This window comes from Vipera ursinii, assembly GCF_947247035.1.
Source record: "Vipera ursinii genome assembly, chromosome: 1".
Classification (NCBI taxonomy): Eukaryota; Metazoa; Chordata; class Lepidosauria; order Squamata; family Viperidae; genus Vipera; species Vipera ursinii.
The window spans coordinates 4,706,839-4,712,838 of record NC_139512.1 but is presented as its reverse complement, the minus strand read 5'-3'; the positions used below and the strand labels follow the sequence as shown (position 1 = coordinate 4,712,838).

At 40.9% G+C, this 6,000-nt stretch overlaps 1 protein-coding gene across 9 annotated transcripts in view; it reads right to left on the bottom strand.

Moving 5' to 3' along the window:
- Nucleotides 1-2,641: 2,641 nt before the first annotated feature.
- TCF3 (transcription factor 3) overlaps nt 2,642-6,000 on the bottom strand; it is a 129,404-nt gene continuing 126,045 nt past the window's right edge. For 6 of the 9 annotated variants that reach the window (XM_083349652.1, XM_083349657.1, XM_083349658.1 and 3 more), the window contains exon 20: nt 2,642-3,283. The gene's annotated coding sequence lies outside the window, so the exon portion shown is untranslated. The remainder of the gene's footprint in view (nt 3,284-6,000) is intronic. The other 3 variants (XM_083349655.1, XM_083349659.1, XM_083349654.1) reach the window with 2 other exon arrangements.

The following is a 6,000-nucleotide window of genomic DNA, read 5'->3' as shown; positions in this document are numbered from 1 at the left end:
TTAAGTTAGTCCATTCATTTCCATAAGACATTGCCATGATTAAACTGTATCTGGCTTGAGGCAGCCCTCCCAAAGCAAAACAAATCATTTTTAATATAAAAAAACCATAACAAAACAACCCTTAAAACACTCTACAAGGACTGAAAGATACACAGCCTTCCCCACCCCTTCTAAAAAAATATATCTTAATGGGAATCAAGTTACATTTTGTTCTCTGCATTCTTGAACCCTTATTTTTGTTAACAAAACATGTTACATTTTTCCCATGACAACTTGATTTTTTTTCTGCTTGTCCCTTTTTGTCTCCTAACAACACCCCCCCCCCTGAAAAATAAATATACCAAGAGACTTTGGGACACATCTATATTACAAACCTAAACTGGTTTCAAACCTGTTTCTGGCTACAGCAGTTCCCAAATACAGGAGATCTGCAAAACGTAGTTTTATGAGGGTCCCACTGGAAATGCACAGACATTCATGAAACAAGAGCAATTAACATCGTTATCAACCTGCAGGATTCCTCAGGGTTTCTCAACCTTGGCAACTATAAGATGGGTGGACTTCAACTCCCAGAATTCCTCAGCCAGCTGTCCACCCCTCTTAAAGTTCTAAGGTGGAGCAACACGTTCTCCAGACAGTGATCTGAAACTAGCTTAGCGCTTGTAGTGTAGACATACCTTGGAAAGATGATCCCCTTTCAACAGAAATACCTTTAAGCAATCAAAACAAAACAAGAACACAATTAAAGGAGAAGCTGGTTTCATGCTGGTAGAAAGAGATTTGGGAAGATCTGGCACTAGAAGGACCCGGCCAGCCTTTCTGCTTTGCGGAACATATCACCACGGTGGTGGTAAGAAAATGTGGTTTGGATTGCAGATGCCATTCTGCTCCCTCAGTCCGTGCAAAGCCATTTGAACCCAGCGACAACCCGATCCTGGTTTCCAACTTTGCCCATGGAACAGAGAGAAGGAAGAGAGGGAAGGTCAGGGCTCTCTGGAGGACCTTTGCAACATTTCTTCTCCTATGTTCTTCAGAACTTTCCTCCTATTTTCACTTTTGTGCAGAAGTCACTTCTGTGGTCAGAAAACAAGAATTCTGCAAATCAGTCAAAGCAGAGGACCAAATGGAAGAGATCATGCCAATTTGACTTGGCTGGCACGTCCTTTGTCATCAAAAGGTACAGTGTCAAGGCAGACATTTTGCAGAAGTCAATCCCCATGGAGCCCTTTATGATAAACCTCTCTCAGTGGCATTAGAGCACTGTTTCTCAGCCTCAGCAACTTGAACATAGGTGGACTTCCACTCCCAGAATCCCCCAGCTGGCAACACTGGCTGGGGAATTCTGGGAGTTGAAGTCCACTTTTCTTTGAGCTGTTAAGGTTGAGAAATACTGCATATGGGATACCATCCTTCCTCCCCAGGGGGCGAAGCAATCTTACAGGGGATTTCTCTGGCCTCGGGGAGACATTAATATTCCCCTTCTCTGTCCATGAAAAATGGGGATCTCACATGAGAGCACACGGGGATCAGGGGAAAAGTTGGAGCCACCCCACCAGCATTTTCTGCAGAAATGCAACGGGTGATGGCAGCAGCATGTTCCGAGACGTGGAGCATTGCCAAGCTGGGTAGGAGAGTTCTTTGATGCGTCTTCTTTGGTGTGTGTATTTTTTTCACAACAGCAACTTGGATTCTGCATGCCACTCTCTCTCTCTCTCTGGCGATATACATACATACATATATCTATATATATCTCCACTTATTTATTTTTCGCTGGGTGAGGCTTTCTTGTTCCTTTTCTCCCATGAGATCTTTGTTCTGACTGTAACCTGTTAGGATCTTTTGCTTCCTTTTGTTCCATGTCAATTTGCACCAGTGCTTAAAAAAAGGCAAGTGGTTTTCCATCTCCTATGTGCCTTTGAAGACTACTTCTGCAAACTCCCAGAATGTAGAAGTGCAGGCAGAATTGGAGGAGGGGGCAGAGTTAAATGCGTCATCAGCTTAAAGTCGTTACGTTCCCACAAATGGTCCAAGTCCAGCCCCCCTTGAATTCCGTTGACCCCTTATCTGGTGCCGGTTAAGATTTGAACTTTGGTCAACGAGATTCTTGTGTATAGGCTCGAGCAAGGAATCCTTCTGAATTGCGACTTAACATGTGGTCCTGATCCTTTGCGCTTGACACAGAGGCTGCCACCCAACTCAAAGCCATGTTTTCCAACCAATGTTCAGAAATGCTGTGAGTCATTCTTTCTCTATTTTTGTTAGAAGGGATTGGAAAAGCTTTGAGTGGCAGGGAAGATGGGAGAGGGCCAGACCAAACAGAAAACTTCCAAGAATTGCAACTGGTTGCATCCTTTGGGTGAAAGACATAAGCCACGATGATACAAAGACTAGCAGCTGATGGATTCATTCCCCCTCCAACCCTCCAATATTCCAAGCGACAAAAAGGAACTGGGGTGATAATCAGTATTTTCTCCCCTCTCTTTTTTAATTCTCTTTTTTAATTATAAAAGCTACTAGCCTTAGGGAAGATTTTAACCCGCTCACTAAATGCACGCAACTGTCTCAGAGCCGAAACGCAAATCTCTCTTGTACCAATCTCTTCTTTTGTTTTTCTTTTTCTTTTTTTAAAAAACATCCAGTCTCTTAATACAAACTTTTAATATTTCTGGTTGATCTTATTTAAAAAATAATATGCAACAATAACTATAGAAACAGCAGCAGAAAAAGGCATGGGGAATCATCAAGTCTTTCTTTCTCTCTCTCTCTCTCTCTTTTTACATTTTTTTTGTTGCTTACAAAACAGAGATGCAAAAGAAGCTTTAAAAAACAAAAAAAGGCATTACTATGTTTGTTCTACATTTAAAAAATTATTGTAACTAATGTTCTTTTTTTAAAAAAAAAAGAAAAGAAAAAAAAGAAACAAACGTATAGGCACAATTTCTTCTGCTGGCCTTTTGTGAACGCAAGCCACTTAAATGTCTCCCCCCACCTCCCACTGAAGGATATGCATGAAGAGTTCCAGAATATACAGTTAAGGCAATCTTTGCTGTTGGGTTTTTTGTGTTTTGTGGTTGTTGTTTTTTTGGATAACGTTGTTGCTTTTCCTTTCTGGTGGAGGGAAATAAAAGTTCCTTCGAATTTTCCATTGCCATGTCAGTATTTCAACAAGACTGCAGTTTCTGGCGTGGACACCCAGCAGGGGTGTGAAAATGACCCAGTCCTCACTTCTTCCTACAGACATCTTCTTCCAGGTCAAGGGAAGAAAAAAACAAAAACAAATCACCTGTTAAAAAAGAAAAAGGAAAAGGTATAGAAAGCTGGATGTTCTACACCAGGGGTCTTCAAACTTGGCCCTTTTATGACTTGTGGACTTCAACTCCCAGAATTCCTCAGCCAGCGTGCCTATTTGAAGACCCCTGTTCTACACAGATCACTTTATAAGAACCAGCAGAACCAGCTACAGGTAATCCTCGACTTACGACCACAACTGAGCCCAAATTTTTTTGTTGCTAAGCGAAACAGTTGTTGAGTGAATTTTGTCCCCTTTTACGACTTTTCTTGCCACAGTCGTTAAGTGAATCACTGCAGCTGTTAGTAAAAACGGTTGTTAAGTGAATCCGGCTTCCCCATTGACTTTGCTGGTCAGAAAGTCACAAAAGGTGATCACCTGAGCCCGGGATACTGCAACTGTCATAAATATGAGCCAGTTATCAAGCATCCAAATTTTGATCACGTGACTGTAGGGAATACTGCAACGGTCATAAGTGTGAAAAAGGGTCCTAAGCAGTGGTGAGATTCAAATAATTTAACAACCAGTTCTCTGCAGGGGGGGGAGGCGGGGAGGGGGCACTGCCACGAGGCAGGTGGGGGAGGGGGGCAGTTGCCCCATGCTTCCCACTTACTATGCCAAAGGGCCCCCCCAGCCAGGCCTACCGTGCCTTGACACCTGTCGTGCCTCGCCTGTTCAGTAGTGACTTCTCCCACTTTCTCCTTCTTCCTCCTCCTTTGAACAAGCCTTCGCTCCCATTGCTGCTTTTTCAGTCCCAGATCTCGTTTTGTCCGGAGCCTGTGCAGAGGGTCTTTGGAAACAAAGCCCCGCAGTGATTGGGTGGGGTGGGAACCATTCCCTTCGCTTTGAGACCGGCTCTGAAATGGGCTGGAAGGAGCAGCCCAAGGACTCCAATCTGGCTTTGCAGCAAGCAAGGGGATTGGAGGCACGTGAATGCACACCAGCCTGGCGTCTCAAAAAAACGGAGGTTTTTTTTCCCCCCCCACTGCCGGATTTTCGCTGCCATGCTGCTTAAGTTTCTTTAAAGATTACTTGATGCAGAGTGTGGATCCTTCCCATTCTGCATCAAGTAAACTTTTATTATTATTATTATTATTGAAGTTTTATAAAAGTTACAATATAATCCCCCAAACCAACCCACCCTAAAAAACCCCCCTCTCCCTCCCCCACTTCCCAGAGTTGACTACAGGGTTACAAATATAATAATCATAATCTAACTAACATTAACCAACTATATAAATAACCAAGTTCATAATGCGCTTTAACTCCCCTTTAACATAAATACAATGCAAGCAAAATAAAAGTAAACATAATAGTAAAAACATAAATTAATATCCAAGTTATTAAACAATACAATATCCAAGTTATTAAACAATACTAATACCAAAAATAATACCATATAATTAACACTAATAAAAATTCCACTATAATAAACTATTAATAATAATAACAATCTAAAATTTACTCATAGGCTAAATGGAACTTTTTAGTCCCATATTTATTCTGAATATAATCTATCCATCTTCTCCAGACCGAAATGTATCTTTCTTGTGAATGATCCTTCAAATAAGCAGAAATCTTAGGCATTTCTGCTAAATTTGACACTTTAAGCGTCCATTCTTCTATAGTGGGTATGCTATCCTTCTTCCAATATTGCCCTACCAATAACCTTGCAGCTGTTATCAAATTCAACATCAAATTAGTTTCTTTAGTATCACAATCTGTAATAACACCCAATAAAAATAATTGTGGAGTAAACTTTATCCTCCTCTTGAAAATCTTTTGAATGTTCCACCAAATTTTAATCCAAAAGGCTCTTATATTTCTACAAGTCCACCAGATATGAAAATAAGTAGCATCCAAACTGCCACATCTCCAACATTTGGGCTGTAAATTAGGATACATACAAGACAACCTTTTAGGATCCAGATGCCATCTATAAAACATTTTATAAAAATGTTCTCTTCAATTTTGGGCCTGGGTAAATTTTACATTTCTAACCCAAATTACCTCCCATATATCCAATGGGATCGGTTCTTGAATATTTTGGGCCCACTTTACCATACAATCTTTAACTAATTCCATTTCCGAATCCAATTCTGTTAAAGCATTATAAATTCTCTTTATATGCGCTCGATTTTGATCTTTAATTTGTTTGACCAAATTTTCATCCATTAATGTAATACCAACCTTCTGATCTAACTTCCACCTAGCTTGCAGTTGAGTATACTGGAACCAGGACTGTGCAATATTTTCTTGTTTTAACTCAGCTAACGACTTCAATTGCCAATCATTCCCTACCAATCTAAGTAATTCCTTATAAGAAATCATATCCAAATTCACACCCATAGATACACCCTCTATCGCGTGTCCAGGAATCCCCCCAGATTGGTATTTTATAATTTAACTTATAATAATACTTTTTCCAGACACGCAATAAAGCATTTCTTAAAATATGAGATTTAAAAGCCTTATCAACTTTTTTATCATAAATTAAATATGCACGCCACCCGTATAATAAGTCCCATCCCTCAAGTAAATTTTTAAACAGTATGGCAGTGAAAATCCGGCAGTGGGGGAAAAAAAACAACCCAGTCTCATGCATGGGGAATCTGCACCACACACCTCCCCCTGTGCCTCTGCCCGTGCGCTCGGCTGGCTAAACCTCGTTTCTAGCCGGGTGATCGATTTAGCGAAGGCACAGGGGGAGG